The 17,845-nt window shown below is 46.1% G+C and overlaps 1 pseudogene; it reads right to left on the bottom strand.

Annotated features, from left to right (window-relative positions):
- Nucleotides 1-10,547: 10,547 nt before the first annotated feature.
- Nucleotides 10,548-17,845, bottom strand: LOC127003096 (uncharacterized; annotated as a pseudogene).

Below are 17,845 nucleotides of genomic sequence, written 5' to 3'. Positions count from 1 at the left end.
ACCTTTCTTTTCAGCCCAGGGCATGACCCTTGTTAACCACTGGCGTCTGGGTCCATTCCCGACTCTCAATTGGGCGGCTTCAAGATGGCGGGCCACTCGCCTTCCCTACCCCTAGAAACCGGCTTTCAGCTGTCTCTCGCCATTCACCTGTGCCGTGCGGGAAGGAAGTCTACAATGAATCACTAATGAACGTCGGCTAGGGCTTCCTCTGCCTTTCTGAGGTTGTCTTTTTGTGTATTAATTGTAAACTTAATTTTCCCTTATTTTTTAGGACAACGTATAAATATATCTAAAATCGAGTGGATTTATATCAGGGGTGCCAACCCAAGCTGTGGTTCGTATTTCTCGTTCTCTTCCCTTAACTTCTTATAACATTTTAACCGCTACGGGTATTGTTTCGGCTGAGGAGAAACTGGATCCGGTAAATAATCATGGCCATGTACAAGGGGGTCTTCCAAATTTTCCCAGCTGGCTTTTAACTAGCTTCCGCGGTGTTGGTATGCCGGCGGGTACGTTACATTAGTAGCCACGAAAAATTATGGAGTCTTTAAATTTGCGTCTTTCCTCAATTTCAACAATCTCCTTCCTGATTATAAGACTAAGATCTTGAGATTCTGTTGGAGGGTTTCCCCAAACACCAGTGCCAGCTATGACCTGGCTAAGCCCAGCATTAGCTTGACAACTGGCGCTGCCATGGGTGCAAGGCCTGACCACAACCGACACCTGGTCAGTCAAGACAGTAACCTGCTCAGATAAAGCCTTAACAGAAGTACAAAGGGCCCTAACAGTCTCATGGAGCTGCTTAGGGCAAGGTTGTTAATACCACTGTCCCCAGTGCACCTGCCTCCCCCACCAACACCACTAGCCCCGCCGGAATTCCCAACTCTGCATCCAGTACAGACAAACAGTAAAGCATCTCCACCCTCTTTTAATGACTGTATAATTGACTGGGACAGACCCATACAGAGGAGAGTCCTGAAACCATAGGGGGCACTTATCACAGCTTATGCAATTGTCATCCATGCCACCTCCTCACTATCCACAGTATCTATCATCACTACCGTCAGCATTAATATTTGCAGTAGCAGAGGCACTTGAAACAATATTATTAGGGTTGGTCTTACGATTGGACCTCCCGCCCCCCCGGCCTCATCATCGTGAAAACAATCATTATCTATGATATAAGGATCTACATTTTCTATAACAGATATTATATCACCATATCTGTGTGCTGCAGCCGCTGGAAGCTGGTAATTAATACGAGGAGTGGTCTCTAAACACAGCCAACCTTAGCGCCTGAAACCAGCCGTGGACCCACACAACGAAATGTAAACAAACTCAGCTGATAGAGTCCGGTGCACCCAGACTTGTATGAAGTCTCTCAGTACCCTCTGAGCGCTGCCGCTTCTCAAGGTCGTCAGCAGCCCGCCTTGACGCGCCTATACGGCTATAGGCTACGTGGGTTACTGAGTGCCGATACTGAGACAGTGGCTGATCGTAAGGCTAATAATAATAATCTCCTGTCACCTTCTTACGGCACATTACAACGGCTGATGACCAAATTATGGTAAAGCATAAGGGCCTAATGGTGGGTTGGCGACACCTGTTGATGTAGACACAAATTGTCTCTTATTTACTTTCCCAGAGCTCGCTGGCTGCTGGCTCCCTGCTGGCTGTTAGGGGAAGGTGTGCAGGTCTGACGCAAGTGTGATCAGTTTCAGTGGACGACCCGTATGGCTGTGAAAAAGAAATACAAAAGAGAGCGTGTGCTAGCGTTTGAAAAGCGCGGCGAATACAGGGCCAATAATGGCGTCCAAATCTTAGGTTGTCGGGACTCTCTCTATCAAGAGACTCTAGCCAAGGCCATCTAGAGGGGGAGGCCTCTTCACTGGGGGGGGTGAGTAGGCCGTGGCGTAGGCCAGGTAGTGCGGTCGGGTCAGCTGCGGTCGGGTGAGGTCACACTCTCTGTTTTGTGCATTATTGACTCCGAAAACGGTGAAAAACATTAATATTATTTGTGCCTCTTACCAAGATAATACTGCCATACAAGTGCTGTGTGGCTTACTGTGAAGGAAACTTCAAAACTGGACCCAGAGTGAGCCTGTTTTGGCTGGTGGCTGCGTGCCACCAACGAACAACAAACAAATTAAGTAGCTACATGATATGTTTAGCATTGTGAGATAAGTATATAGTTAGTACAGTCAGTTGGTTTAAAATCCATCACGGGTGTATTAAATAAAGAAAGATGAGGGTTTGTCCGGCAATATAACAGCCAATAATATAGTTTATAAAATAGCCTGTTACACATGTATTATATATGAATATGAATAATCATTGATGTGAATATATGAATATGATGCGTTATGAGAGGAATGTGACTATGATATGATTATGTATGTAGTATAATTATTTTTTTTTCTTTTTTGTATTTCGTTGGGGATATACCCCAATGGAGGAAGGCGGAGCATGCCGCGCAACCCCCCAGACGGCCGGTAGAGAGATACCCAATGCTTTCAAGGAGGAGACCCAGCAACGGGGCTGAGGGTGTCGGAAAGAACCCACCTTTCCACCCCCATGGTAACTGATAGGTCTCGAACCCATACGCCCCAGGCACCCCGCCGAAGCGCAAGGCCGAGACTCTACCACGGGACCACGGAAGCAAGGCAAGCATAGAGAGGCATCGTCACTCTCATAGAACGTGAAGAACCAAATTTTGAAATGAGCTTTTTTTTATGACCTCTCGGATGTTTTTAATGTTATAAACTACTACAATAAAATAAAATAGGATGTGGATTTTTTGTTATATACCCTATGAAGCAATTGTCGGTGAATAAAAAATAGAAATAGAAATGTTCACGGCATCTCATCCTGGACTGGACTGGCTGGCGTCTCGATAAGCACCGCCCCTTCCTCGAGCCTAATTAAGCCCCGCCCCATCCTCGTTGTCTGCCCAAACAGAAGGCTTCACACACCTCACTCCCACCCTGTTTCCTGACCCCAACATTCATTTTTACGAAAAACTGAGACCACCATCATCTTCCTGAGAAAATTCTGCATCACACTAGCATAAATTTGTAACAATAATGTAAAATTACACATACGAAAATCAGAGTTAAGTGAACTATGGAGTAAACATGTTCTTGCACTTATTTCCCTTCAACTCCTTAGTACTCAGCTGGTTTTCGTCGCATCACTTTTATAAGCCCAGATCCTGAATCTGCATGCTTTTCTGCTTCTGATGGTGTAGGGTACGTCCCGAGGTAAAAATATGCATAGGGTCAAAAACACCTCCAAACATAAGCCACGCCGTGACGGTGTTCATTAGCTTTCGCATTTGTACTCTCAAGTCCAGACCCATACTCACGCCCCCCCATATTTGTGTGAGCGGCGACAGTAAAGGTAAACAAACTCTTTACACAGCAAACTGCTTAATCACGAAAACTCGTATATTCGGATCAACCTAACCTCAGGAATGCCATGCAGATTCAGGATCTGGGCTTATAAAAGTGATGCGATGAAAACCAGCTGAGTACTAAGGAGTTGAAGGGAAATAAGTGCAAGAACATGTTTACTCCATCCTTCACTTAACTCTGATTTTCGTATGTGTAATTTTACATTATTGTTACAAATTTATGCTAGTGTGATGGATAATTTTCTCAAGAAGATGATGGTGGTCTTAGTTTTTCGTAAAAATTAATGTTGGGGTCAGGAAACAGGGTAGGAGTGAGGTGTGAGAAGTCGTTGGTTTGGGCAGACAACGAGGATGGGGCGTGGCCAAGCATGAAGGCTATAGGAGTTGCCAACGAATGATTTCCTCCCGCCTGTATGACGATACCTTCTCTATACTTGCCTTGCACGGAAGCCCCCCCGTAATATAACTAATTACTGATGAATATATTATGAACATGATGTGATTCTTTAAATATGCTACGCATAATATATGTGAAAAAAATTAATAACATGATATAATTATATGAATATAAACATTAAACATGGATATGAATATAGATGTAAAAGATATGAATGATATGAATAAAATATGCTTATATGTTATGAATGAGAAATGAATATGAATATATATATATATATATATATATATATATATATATATATATATATATATATATATATATATATATATATATATATATATATATATTGTTATGCCGGACGTGTTACTTGGGTTCCGCGTCACCGTCAGGAGACTCCGTGGGAGGGAGATATGTAAACACTTTGCACAGTTTCTGTAGTTTAATGTTCTTCCTTAGTAGTACACTTCACTCTGACTCTTCACTTACCACTAGCTTACTATCACTGGGACTGGCCCTCTCTCGCCCTCTTCTCCTATATATATCCAGAACAGTACAGTCTAGAATATTACAGTATATTTCAGATCATACAAGAACATGTAGCAAAAATATATGCGAGTTGGCAACACTTCCCGCCTGGCGCCTGGCCGCGCCCCGTGGGGCGCGGACGGCTCGCCTTTATCCCCGCCCCTTGCTCGTTTCTCCGGGAGCCTTCTAGAGGCCTATGGTCGCCGGGGGAAGCTTCCAGCACAACACTATCCCCCCCTCTTAATTGTGATCGTCCCGATCACACACTTAACTATGTACAAACATAAGAGAATTAATCAAAAACATAATAATCGTCGTATCGCTGTGGACGCCTGCGTTGTCTCTGTCTTCTGTTCGTTGCCTCCTGCGCGTCTGTCTCCTGGTGCGCCTCGTCGTCGTCCGCTTCTTGGGGTGTCCTGGAACATCTGCCGAAGCCGGGAGGTTATCTCCTCGGCTGAAAGGGCCAGGAGGCCTACGTCGTCGTCGACCTCCTCTCGGTCCTGGACGTCCCTTGCGTTTTCGTCGGCTGCTGGGTGTCTGTAGTTGTTCCAGGTGTAGTTTCCCGGACCGTGGTACCTCCATAGGCGGTTGACGTGGACAACTTTCGGCTTGGTCTTTCCGTTCTCCGGATTCGGTAAGTCACGTCGGAGAGGCGTTCTAGCACAGTGTAAGGGCCTTCCCAGGGGCTCTGTAACTTCGGAGACTGTCCTTTCTTCCTCTGCGGGTTGTAAAGCCAGACTCGGTCTCCTTCCTTGAAGTCAACGTGGCTTGCCCTCATATTGTAACCGCGCTTCATGGCCTCCCGGAGAACTTCAAGGCACCTCGGACTTGATGGTGCACCTCTTCCAGCCGTTCCTCTAGTTGACGGGCAAAACTGGAGGCGTCCCTTGGAAGGCTTTCCCCAGGAGGCCTTCCTGTCAGTAGGTCCACCGGCAATCGCAGCTCACGTCCAAACATCAGCTTTGCCGGTGAATACCAAGTAGTCTCGTGGGCGGCAGACCTGTAGGCCATGAGAAGCGCAGGCAGCTTCTGATCCCATGAAGACTGATCATTGTTGCACTGCTTGGCCAACTCCTGGCCCAGCGTCCAATTAAACCTCTCCACCATTCCATCTGACTGTGGGTGCAGAGGGGTGGTCCGGGTCTTCTTGATACCCAGAAGCTTGCAGCACTCAGCAAGGACTGTTGACTCAAAGTTCCTTCCCTGGTCGGAATGGAGCTCGTTAGGCACACCGAAGCGACAGAAGAACTCCTCCACCAAAACCTTGGCGATGGTAGTGGCTTCCTGGTCAGGGATGGCGTAGGCTTCCGGCCACTTGGTGAAGTAATCCATTGTGACACAGATGTACCTATTTCCGTTCGTCGTCAGAGGCAAGGGTCCTGCTATATCCACTGCCACCCGTTCCATGGGGCTCCAACCTGGTATAGTTGCAGTGGGGCACGGTGACGCTTCTTGGGGCCCTTCTTTGCACAGCACACCTCACACGCGTGACACCATTCTTCCACGTCCTTCCTCATGCCAACCCAGTAGAACCTTTGGCGCAGGCGACTCAGTGTCTTCTTTACCCCTAGGTGTCCGCTGGTGATGCTGTCATGCATTTCTTTCAAGACGCCTTCCCGGGACTTCACAGGTAACACCGTGGACCAGTAGTGGTCAAGACCATCATGAGAGACCCAGCGTCGCTGCAACACCCCGTCGTCTATCCGAAGAGTGTCCCACTGAGTCCAGTAATTCTTGGTGGTAGGGCTTTCTCTCGAGATTACTTCCCACCCAGGTCGCGTTGACGACTGACTCAGCCACTCCATAATTGGTCTCAGATCTCGGTCCTCCCGCTGCAGTTTTCCCAAGTCTTCCCATGGCACCTCCGCTGTCTGTTCCACTGTAGTGCGGCGGCACATATTCTGGACGCTTTCCCTCTGGAGGCAATGTTGACACTCAGGTGGGCAGGGGCGCCGGCTCAAGCTGTCCGCGTTACCGTGTGTTAGTCCAGATCGGTGCACAATAGTAGTGATGCTGCTCTAGTTTACCTATCCAGCGAGCAAGCTGGCCTCAGGGTTTTTCAGTGACTTCAGCCACCGCAATGCAGCGTGATCCGTGCGGATGGTGAAAGTTGCACCGTACAGGTAAGCATGGAAAAAGTCAAGGCTCTTGACTACTGCCAGGAGTTCTTTCCGGGTCACGCAATAGTTTTTCTCGGCTGGAGTGAGCTTCTTGCTGAAGTAGGCCACAACCCGTTCCATGTCGGCACATGCCTGGGACAGCACTCCACCAATCCCCTCATCACTGGCATCACAATCCAGTATAAAAGGCTTAGAGGGGTCTGGGTAGGTGAGTACGGGCGAGCTGATGAGGGCCTCCTTGAGCTTCTCAAAGGCAACCTGAGTTTCCGCTGTCCACTCAAACTTGCGCCCTTCTTCGTCAGGAGGTGCAGTGGTGCAGCAATCGTAGCGAAGCCTTTCACAAACCTGCGGTAGTATGAGCACAACCCGAGGAAGCTCCGCAGCTCCTTCACGTTGGTGGGTGTCGGCCAGTCCCTTACCGCAGCCACCTTCTCAGGATCAGTGCGTACTCCAGCCTCGCTCACGATGTGTCCCAAGTATTGGACCTCCTTTTGAACAGACAGCAATTATTCGGGCTGAGCTTAAGGTGTGCAGCTCTAAACCGGGCGAAAACCTCTGATAGCCTTTTCATCTCCTGCTCGAAGGTCTGGCCAAAGACAATCACGTCGTCGAGGTAGATGAGTGCCGTCTTCCAGTGAAGTCCCTCCAGCACCCTCTCCATCAGCCGCTCGAACGTGGCCGGCGCGTTGCACAGGCCAAAGGGCATGACCTTAAACTGCCACAGGCCTTGACCGTAGGAGAAGGCTGTTTTCTTTGTCCTGCTCCGCCATTTTGACTTGGTGATACCCAGACTTCATATCCAGTGTTGAAAACCACTTGAGCCCACCAAGGCGTCGAGCGTGTCGTCGATCCGTGGGAGTGGGTATGAATCCTTGATGGTGAGATCGTTGAGGGCTCGGTAGTCCACGCAGCACCTGAGGGAACCGTCCTTCCTGACGAGCACTTCAGCAGACGCCCACGGGCTGCTGGACCGCTCGATTAACCCTTGTTGTCGGAGATCATCCATTACCTCATCCATCTCCTTGCGACGGGCTGGTGCCATCCTTCGAGGAGCTTGCTTCACTGGGCGGTGGCTACCTGTGTCGATGTGGTGCTCTACCAGGTCCGTACACCCCAAGTCCAGGTCTCCTGTGGAAAACACATCTGCATTTCTCACGAGAAGCTCCTGAGCTGTTCCACTTGGGGTTCCTCTAGACACTTGGAGCTCCTGTCAAACAGATCGCGCAGGTAGTCAGGCAGCTCCTCCTGGGGCTTCGTCAGGGTTCTCCTGCAGACACAGGTTCTTGGTTTCTGGTCGATCTCTTGGCACAATCCCACCATGGTCCCTTGTTTTATTTTCTTTGGGCTGAAGGAGACATTGGCCACGACGACAGGCACTTCCGCTGCAGCAGGGTCTACCAAAGTACTTCCTACAATCACCCCGTTTTCTACCGGGCATCGACTTCCACTCTCTACCACACACAGGCTAGCCGGGGGGGCACCCGTAATTTGACAGGGTAACAGCATCTCCGACCTCGGGGGAATAATGGTGGTGCGCTTGACCGTCACTGGCAGGTCTTCCTTGTTCACAGTCGTCAGTGGCACCCTCCTTCCTCCTACAGTCAGCTGCTTAGCGCGGAAGTCCAGCTCGCACCTGTGGGAGACAAGATAATCCATACCTAGGAGTAGTTATAATATTGCCATACTGGCTTGTTTTGGCGGGGCAATGGCGCGTGGGGGCGGGGCGGAATAATCAGCCGTAGTGGCAGGCTATTATATCGGCTTGTTTTGGCGGGGCAAGGGAGCGTGGGGGGGGGCGGAAAAACACGTGGGGCGGAGGGCGGAAGGACATCCGTAGTATCCTGCGCCATACCGGCTTGTTTTGGCGGGGCAAGGGAGCGTGGGGCGGGGCGGAAAAACACGTGGGTGGGGGGCGGAAGGACATCCGTAGTATCCTGCGCCATAGCGGCTTGTTTTGGCGGGGCAATGGGGCGTGGGGCGGGGCGGAAAAACAGCCGTAGTGGCAGGCTGTCATACCGGCTTGTTTTGGCGGGGCAAGGGAGCGTGGGGCGGCGGCGGAAAGACGTCCGGAGTCTCCTCTGTCATAGCGGATTGTTGTGGCGGGGTAAGGAGCGTGGGGCGGGACAGAGAGGGATCGGCAGTGACATGCTATGGGGAGGAGCGAGGGATGCTATGATGCGGTTGGTGGAGGTGACGAGTCTGAGCGGCGAGACATGGGCTGCGCCATGCCTCGTTCTGTCTAAGAGGGAGCGTGTAGGGTGAAGGGTATGCGGTGACCGAACTGGTAGCGTACTGGGTTCACATTCGCCGCGTGGTGGACGACGCGGGTTCGAATCCCCAGGATACCACTCGGATTTTTCAGTCGCCGTCGAGGGGTTTAAAACTATCCACATGGTGTTCTGAACACTATCCATCAAGCCGTCCAAGTGAATCAAGAACCAATGCAAGATGGTGCTACTATAAACACTCGCCTGCGCCAGAACGGGCTGCAGTGACCATCAGGTTCCACCTGGAAGAAGCCTTGGGTCGACCATCAGGACACACCAGGAAGATGCCTACCGGTGCAACAGGCAATGACATAAAAATAAAAAATAAAATAAATAAATAAAAATGCTGAGATGCTATACTTAACAAGTAACGAGGATACAGAAATAAACCAGAATCATTTTATAATTTTTATTTAACCACGCAAAAAAACACGTCTTAGTAATAACATACAAACACACGCAATTTAGATGGATACAACTCGTTTCTTTTTCAACAGAGATGGAGGTAAGATCTTGGGTGTAAACGACGGATTGAAGGCAGATTTTTCTTCCTTTGACGGCTGCTTGTCATCCTTTGTCTCCTCCGCAGGGGATGGAGGCGTCAAATCCACGGTGATTTCGGCTGAGGGTACCTTGGAGTCGTTCTTTGGAGGGGAGATGAGATTCCTGTATGGAGCATCCTCGCAACCTTCAGCTGCCATGCTCAGCATTTCTGCGTCAGCGTTTTCCCGCCTCGCGGTTTCACCTGGAGAACAGTAATAATTACTCGAACGCCTTAAAGAAATGGATGAGTTATCATTCCATATAGATGCATACATACCGATCTTTGAAGGGGGTGCTTTGTAGTCTGTGATGATACGTTTCTTGTGCTTAACAGCACCACGTCCTTCAGTCTCCCTGCTCGGTGCGTCTGCATCGACACTTTCTCGTATCATGCTTTCATCTGGTGAGTTGCGAGAACAGTAATAATTAATGTTGATTACCAGACCATCTGAAAACAAACAAGAGAGTAAATACAGAATGAGGAAACGGTATTGATGATTTAACAAACCATGTAGATAGCAACTGATGTCACTTACCGAACGTGGTTGACGAGAACCGTTTAGCCATCACGTTGCGTATACACTTCAACTTGCTGGTAAAGTGCGGTTGTAGTAGGTGGACGTCTGTGTTTATATGCATCAGTATGGAAACCAATTGGCAACCCATACACGCAAGTGTTGCGATAGCAGCTGTTCCTCTAGCATACCTCCAGGTGTTCTCCGCGTCTACCCTCTCTTTAGCATGGCACCATGCTTTACATGATAACGTTGCAAATCTCTCGTCGACAATGCCTTGCGTTACTAAGTAAGCAGAATGTTGTTTCACATTGTGGTAATGGAAAGAGTTTGTATCCCAATCGCGTGATAAGTTTATCATTATAGAAATGCTGTCCTTTCTTAAAGGTTGCATGGAGGGAATACATGACACGTTTAAGGGGGTGATGACTGAGGAGATAGCAAAGTACATCGTGTAAATGCTACACACAAGGGATTGCAGACCCTGTAATCTATATGCTAATCTATACACCGTCATATACGGATGTACTTGTATAAAGTGATGTAATGACAGTGAATACAACCTTGGATCTAAGTTATAAGTGTCAAAGTAACCGAGTGTTTGAGTTTCATAATGAATGTATATAGCGATCCAGTGACCCATGACTGCTCCCCTTCAGAGTGTTCAGAATAAAGACAATGGGTTTTAGCTGCTGCTTTGCATGTTCAAGCAGCTTACTGACATGACTTTCAGGATGACAACCTAAAAATAATCTTATCCCCCAGTACACCCGCTAATCCTCGTTCGATTTCCAGTGCATTCATTTTATTTTACGCGCGAACCTGACACGTTACTTGACGATGCGCGTCAATTTCAATTATGCCTGTCGTGTCGGCGAAGAATATAATGACGAGATTTCTGTTGTGTCCTTTATTAAAAGTTAAAGAGATACGCATGTTTCCATTTTTATCGAGGGGAATCCCATTTTCCACGTCTTCTGTGACGAAATTAAAAGCGCATAAGGTTCGACCCGCTGCAAAAGCCGGGAGAGTAAGATTGTTAGTTGTTTCCAAGCCAAGTCCTTCTAGCGTCGAATAAAAGAGTCGAGAGACATGATGGGGAAACTGAGCATGAATATTATAAGCCGTTGACCCATTAATGGTGATATGAGCGTGATTGAGATCCGCGTGAGTGAAATAAAGACCGTTCTTGTTGTAAGAACCAGACATGTTATCCATGTCAACCATAACCATTATCAGATTCTGTGGAATGATTTGTGCAAACGGCAATTCGGCCAGCAAACTCGTTTGATTGATTCCTAAGACATATGTTTTATACAGGGTTCGATTGTATGTATACTGCAAGGATTTCGACGCGAGTGAAGTATTGAGTGACGATAACGCTGATGCGTGCGGCACGACGCGATCGACCCATAGTTTTACTGATTCGAGCGCAAATTTAAAGAGATCTCCATCCTGAGATGTGTTTAGAATCCACGACTTGCTTGCTAATTCCAACCTGATTCTCACATCTGTGCCGTCGAGGAGATACGCGTCTAGACTCGCAATATCTAACAGCAAAGGTGCTGTCATACTAAGACCGTGTGCTTTTATGTTGGCAATCATTTCCTTTTCTTGTTTATTGGCTCCTGTAAAGTACTCGTCACTATACGTGTTCACTATACCTTTTTCACTCTGATCATCACGGAAAAGAAGGAACTACGTCCAATCGAATCTAACTTTTCTTGGGGATCGACGTTATCATTTTAACAAAGGCATGATAATTAAAGAGGGCGTTGGATTCTACCATCTGTTCGTTGAGGTAGCAAGTGCAATTTTTAAAAGGGTATTACTAAAGCCGTTAGCAAAACCACATGCTCCGTATCACCCAGCTTCGACCCGTCCACCTTGGTCACGCGCGTCTTCATGTCTATCGAGAGTGTACTGAGATCCAGAAATTGTCCAGGAACGCCTGGAATCCTAAATTCAATATAACTATCATTAATCTCATTATTAGAACCGTCAAGATTAACGGGTAAAATATCGAGTTTGTTTCGAGATGCAATAGAACTTTCTACTGCTCTCACACGCGTCACTCGAGTAAACCTTCGCTTACGGCGGCTGCGTACTGACGCAGAGAGGTGGTCGTCCCACCCCCTGTACGTCAAGTCCGTAGGCCTCCATCTTCCACGTTAAACTAACGTTTTCATGTTGAATATGTCACTTTATAACATGTTTTACGTGACCGTCGTTTCGTCTTTCTTTTGCTTGTTTTCTTACGCTTACGGACGCGCCTGCCTTGACTCGTCTTTGACGCTTGCGGACTCCTTACCTCCCCTCGGACAAGTCTTTGTCCAACGCCTTTCAGAGCCGACACGCCTCTGGTTTTTAACGAGTGACGGATATCCCGTCCATCTAACACATCGCCTAATACGTCTTTCCCCATACGCACAGCTTCGGGAGCGACATTTCTCATGAGAAAAGGGATGGCTTTTTAGCCAGACCGCTCAGTATATTAAAATTCCACCTCCTCTTCTACCTCGCTGAACGGGAGGCGGGAGAAATATCCTAATATCCTCTAATCCACCACCCCTTGCATGACTCTCTAAAAAGAGAGCATCGAAATCATGACGTCCCGGAGGAATGAAAGTACTCCTCATGACTGTCTGTGAATGAATAACCCATCTTCACGAAAAGTGTCGTATTTATTTCTTATTTAGGGCGAATATGCAATAAAAGGGTCATGGTTTTTCCTCGCCCGTAGGTTATACTTTACCCCTTTGATCGAGCACTCTGACGGAAATCGAATCTATGAAGGTCTTATTAAGAGATTTATATACGAGCTGGCGAAAGTCTCTACCTCCAGCAGCTTCCATGGTAACTGCATCTAATAGATTTACCATTTGCCCGCCATACATCGTGGGGGTTACGCAATCGGCATAGATCAAGGCGAAGTCAACCCCACCGTCTTGGCGTGGGGGAAAGGGGGCGGGTATGTATGTAAGATTCTTGACATTGAGATCATCGGACTCATAAAAAGTATAATCCATGGTATGTGCAAATCCTAGACACTGTGCCATTCGGAATCCGAATTTAAGACTGAGTTTAAAAGTGATCATCACTCGTGCAGATACCCTTGCGAACAATTAGATCTGTCCTCCGTAACAATTTATTATAGCTAAATAAGAATTCCTCACCCTTAAAGTAATGTGTATAGTAACTCTTGAGAAGCTTTGCAAGAGCAAGGGACAGATCGCTATTGATAACATGAATCATGTACCTGGTATCACCTGCCAAGATGTTGCTCTGGGGAACGAAGGTATACAATAAGTATGTATGTTCGTTGAAAGTGTGCACTGCATAAATTTCAATGTAGGCTGAAAATCGTGCTTGGGTATACTATAAAACGTTTTAGGATACAAGCAGTTCACCATGGCTATTTCATAATCCTTATTTGGGTCAAGGAGTAAAGGAGGGTTAAGTCTATTTACAAATTGATGGGGTCTATTATCCGGAAAATGATCCCTGTTCCCTACATTAGTCAAATATATATAATGTTCATCTCCCGCCATGGCTAGCTAGTAACTGATTCGTAACTAACACAGGATGACATATATACACAATATTCGGAGTACTTTTATTCGAGTGTACAAACAAGAACAGTTTGAATGCCAAAGGTTCCAGTCTGGTAGCGAGCGTCTCTATTGCAGGCAGATAGTATTCACGCCACTCCTCATCCAATTTTCCACGGCAACCCATTCCTTCGGCAATAATAATTTTTTCCATGTCCTTATGTCCCATGGCCAGCGTGACTAACTTTTTCATGCAGGTCTTGAAATGATGTCGGCGATTGATCTTGGTGTCTTCTTTCAGGCCTTCGACGTAGTGCCAGTCGTGCGATTTGTTAGCGGCCTGCATTGCCTTGACGTTGTCCTCAATCGATGCTCCCCAACCGAACTGCGTCACACAGGCGATAAGAGTCGGAGATTTGTCCGTTCCCAATGGTTCTTGCACGATCAAGGTCCCTGGCTCGTCTCGGGTGCTTACCATCGATCTCGAAAGGTTGTACAGTCGCTTCCTGCGACTATATACACTTTCATGACGATACACTTGATGCAAGTCCTTGATGAGACCAAACGCGTCACAGCCAATAGCATTTACAGCGTAAACCAAAACATTTCTACGACTGGCAAACTCGGCATCGCAGAGCTTTCCAGTAACGGTTTTGAGTGCCATGGCGACTGTGGTGGAAACAGTACTGACGATCGTTTTATTTCTCGACAGCTGCAAACCATCGCCTGGGTTAACAGATGTCGCCATTCATCCGCGGACGGATGTAGTTATCCAATCAGGTTTACCTATCGATCTTTTCTCCCCGACAGATGTAAGTAATCCGGTATTGTCGTGTATTCGATGTAGATCTCCGATATGATTAGTAAGCAAGCCATGACCCACCAACGAGTTGCTTTTTTCTTTGTCTGACATTTCTTATGGCATCAGGAGATAGTTGAGTGAGGCGAAAGAGCATGGAAAGCAAAGACTGCTCCTCACTCGAGAATTTACCTTTGGGATTGCCCAGGTTATTAATCAAATGTATAATATTCAGACCGGAAAAGGGCGGTAAAAAATTACCCTTTTCATCCCAGGCTATATTAGGTTTTCCATCCAGTAACTTCATGAGCGATACTCCATATTCTCGATAAGCGGGATTCACCGCAACACGAATCAAGTCGTCTAGCGGTGGATTTGTACGCGAAGGTAAAGAAGATCTGTGACTTAGACGCGGGGGTACGGATGGAGTAGTGACGACAGCGGGAGCGGGAGCGGTAGAAACGGCGGCAGGGCGGTAGCGTTCGTATTGTACATGTATTTTCAGCGATGGACACTGGAACAAGGCAATATTCTTTCATTTTGGCAGTAAACCTGAAATCACCGACGTAACAAGTGGTAGAAGAGTCATCAAAATACTACCCCCTCTTTGCGAGAGTAAGATTGCTTTTTTTTTTAAAGACGGGAGTCTTTTTTAAGGCCACTGCACGAATGTCTTTCCTAAATTTCTTCAATTTGTTTATTACGTTAGTCTTATCCGTCAGTCGCTTTTTTAAAAAATTAGAGAAAATTTCAGATATGCATTCAATTTCCTTCTTTTTCAGTCCTTTTATCAGATCCTTTCTCAGTTTGGGGGATAACTGACTGAGTAGAAAAATCAGGTCTTTATGCTGCAGAATAAGGGGTTCTTGCGTCATACCTTAGCAAAGCAGAAGCATCTATCCAACTGTCGAATTTACTAGGATAACCCCTCCAATGTACCCTGTATTGTTTCTTTCCTCGATAAGTCCTAGTCTTCAGAATATCAACTTGATAAGTTTCCGGTAAGGAAGACTTAATGAGTTCATCCCGGTAAAATGCACCTTTTACTTCTTCACCCTCCAAATCCTTTAAATAATACGTAGGAACTGTTTGGGATGTATCAATACGGGTGATTTTAAATAACTCCTCCGTATTGTTGACGGTGTAAGCCTTATTAAATTTGAACTGCGTTCGTGAGACCGATTGTAGACGTACTATGTCTCCCACCGTCAAATCAGAACTGACGCGATTCTTTATAGTGGGACGGTTTAAATACATGCGTTTAAACTGTGCTTTGATTTGAGACAGGTTACGTATTTCATGTACCTGTTTCGGGGTTTGTTGCAAACCTAAACCGGTATGGGGTGTGCGATTGTATGCATTCACCAGGGACGGGAGGATATGAATGTACGTTAGCGTATTGTGTAAAGTTAAATACTTATAAATCTTGGTTTTAATGGTACGGATAACCCGCTCGGCCAGAGATGCTTTGTTTCGCGTGAATAATTTGAGTATAACAACACGCGTTTCGACGATAAATAGTCCTTCACTCGTCTGTTATAAAATTCGGTTCCTCAAGCTGTACATAGGCGACTTGTACCATTAGATTCTTCTGTCTCTAACATGGACTGTAACGCAGACAGTGTACTTTGTCCTGATTTACTGGTAAGAGGTGCCACTTGTAAATACCTGCTAAAGACATCCAAACAGAATAATATATATTTGAAACCTCTATTAAATTTTTGGAGGGCGGAAAAGTCTCCTAGGTCACATGTCATGATGACTCGGGGTTTTGGGGCGAGAATTTTTCGACGGGGGAAGCGTTTTCTCGTCGGTTTATGGAGTGTGTATGTACGACTTTGCTGAAGAAAATCTTTGACATCACGCAATGTTATGTTCTTCTTACGTTTCCTCGCCTCCTTGTACAACTGACGTACTCCCCCTAAACCGGCTGGGTTATTAACATCGTGATAAATATCATTCAATATGTCAGTAGTATTCATAACAGGAAGACTTTTTCACACAGTCCCTCGTTTACGATATTGGTACGCAGCTTTTTTTCTTCAGGTTTTTGTGGTGCCAAGTCACATAGAAGATAACCGTGGGTTTGTTTCAGAACAGTATTTTTATAAATTTCCACAAAAGCTTTTGCACGTTCTCGTCCAAAGATCTGTCTTCCTAAACACTGCACCTGGTGGATATCTCTGTTTTTCATGAGAATATAGTGGGAAGTATTTAAGCCAATACTTCGAACTTGCCTTGGAAGAAAATATTTTGGACAATAAATATAACAGAAAGATTTTGATGTCTTCCTTGATAAAACTGTTTACAACCGCCAGAGAATTGGCTGAGGATAGAAAATTATCGTCTAATATCAAAAGACTGTGTGCCTGGGGGTCTGTATATGGAGTGATTTCATCGGGGTCGATAATATCTTTGTGTAACTCGAGTTTGTCTTTAATACTGCCATTATTTTGCAGTGGATGTGAAGTAACACCACATTATTATTCTACTAAACACCTCATGATACTTCTCAACAATTTTAGTGCACAGATGCGTTTTTCCAGAATTTGTATATCCGGCAATAATAATTCGTGCTGGATGTCTAAATAAGTTCAGACTCTCTTCGCGGAACGTCTTATCCATGACTGTTATTGAGGTATACTAAAACAACCTTAACAAATTACAGTAATTTATTGTATATAACAATACATACATACATACATACATACTTATTATTAACAGGAGTTGCTTTGCATCTGTCCCTTCTCTAACCGTCCAACGGTTAAATCGATAACACCTACCCCATCCCCCTCCCCCTGATCATGTAGATGACACTTGTGTACATTCACAGCTGTTCCTCTTCCAACCGTTTTCCCAATGATCACGTCATAGGTTCGTGTTTGGTTTGCTGCATTGGAATGACACCTCTTCTATTGCACGTCTCTTAATATTAATTCATAGTATTAGTGCGTTGTCTCTTTGCATTGTGCGGTTGAGTGTGAAGTGTTTCTGCAGTAAAATACAGATCCGATAATTTCTCTCTCTCTCGCCATAATGCTGTGTTCACCCGACCTACCTCATCCTCCTCCTCCTCCTCCTCCTCCTCCTCTTCTTCTTCTTCTTCTTCTTCTTCTTCTTCTTCTTCTTCTTCTTCTTCTTCTTCTTCTTCTGTCACTTGCTCATTATTGGGGTGGTAGTACGCACGAGTGACGTTTTGATTGACGTAATAACGTTTATCATCAAACCTTGACAGGGTTTTCTTTTTTATCCGTGTTGTAGATATTTGTCCTTTGATATTCCTAATGTTATAACACTCCACACGTCTGGCAGCCTCGCCATTCAGAACGTCTTTGAAAGATTTATGTGTTAATTGTCTTTGGTGACATCCGGGTATACCTTTACATCGGGTTATATAACTCTCGTCTTCCATAAACACGGAGTACATCTTAGGTTTCAGGATCACAACTTCCTTGATGAGTTGAGCTCCAGTCTCTGACTTTAAAAGTCCTAATTTTCCTTTTCTTTCCCGTTGAAACAGGGATGATCATGAGGAAGTTGCTAGTATCCAGGTACTCCGCAAGCTTACCGTTTTTCAACTCGTCATTTAGATTCTTATGGATTTCTAAGCTGAATATGAAACTGTCTGTGTCTTCGTACGCCAATTTGGCGCGGTCACCGTAGTGTTTCTTGATCACGTTGTACCAAAATGAGTACATCTTCTTCTTCGCCAT

The sequence above is a fragment of the Eriocheir sinensis genome, chromosome 24 (assembly GCF_024679095.1).
Source record: "Eriocheir sinensis breed Jianghai 21 chromosome 24, ASM2467909v1, whole genome shotgun sequence".
NCBI lineage: Eukaryota > Metazoa > Arthropoda > Malacostraca > Decapoda > Varunidae > Eriocheir > Eriocheir sinensis.
This window is presented reverse-complemented; position numbering and strand designations above follow the sequence as displayed.